We start from the raw sequence: 807 nt of genomic DNA on the forward strand, positions 1-807 counted from the left end.
TAGTTCACTAAAAGAGAAGTTGAAACAATAGGCGATAATAAACCACTTGCATAATGTTTGCTATGGGTCAAACACCATTCTAAGTACTTTATGTGGATCAAATCATTAATTTTTACACCATATAAACTTGCCTTCTTATTCTCATTTTAGTTTTTAAATTTCTATTTATTTATTAGGCGAGGCACCCTTGGTTGACCTCACAGATTGCAAGAACCTTGTCAGCTTACAATACCTTATTTTTTTATTTTTTATGCCTACAGCACCGGGCCTTCCTAGGTGGTCTCCCATCCAAGTACTAACCAGGCCTAACCCTGCTTAGCTTCCGAGATCAGACAGGATCAGGCTTGTTCAAGGCAGCATGGCCATAGACTCTTATTCTCATTTTATAGAAGAGGCTCAGACACACATTGCCTCACATTAAGTAGCTCGCCCAAGGTCACAGAATAAGCTTGGGGAATTCTTGTTCCTCCTGTGTTTCTCTCCTTACTTCTGCTGTTTGGTTATTAGAATGCCCTGGGATGGTTTCCATGAAGAAAACTTTCAATTATCCATTTCTTTATGCCTTCGGTACACTGTGCTGATGATGCGCTCGCGTGTCCTAGTGGCTGGGATACGTGAGCTGATGCTACGCTCTGCATATCGCAGGGCTCCACACACATGGCGGTATCACCCCCTATGCCGGGTCGCCGGTGCCAAATTTGGACGGGATCCAGAAGATGTGTTCACTTTTAACTTCAGAAGAAAAGTGAATAGAGAATTTGACAACAAGCAAGCTGAAAACGCATGTCTCCATTTTTGAAGCCCCTG

The 807-nt window shown here is 42.8% G+C and overlaps 1 pseudogene; it reads right to left on the reverse strand.

Moving 5' to 3' along the window:
- Positions 1-251: 251 nt before the first annotated feature.
- Positions 252-370, reverse strand: LOC118605270 (annotated as a pseudogene).
- Positions 371-807: the final 437 nt, after the last annotated feature.

The sequence above is a fragment of the Rousettus aegyptiacus genome, unplaced genomic scaffold (genome assembly GCF_014176215.1).
Source record: "Rousettus aegyptiacus isolate mRouAeg1 unplaced genomic scaffold, mRouAeg1.p scaffold_m13_p_1, whole genome shotgun sequence".
In the NCBI taxonomy this organism is placed as follows: domain Eukaryota; kingdom Metazoa; phylum Chordata; class Mammalia; order Chiroptera; family Pteropodidae; genus Rousettus; species Rousettus aegyptiacus.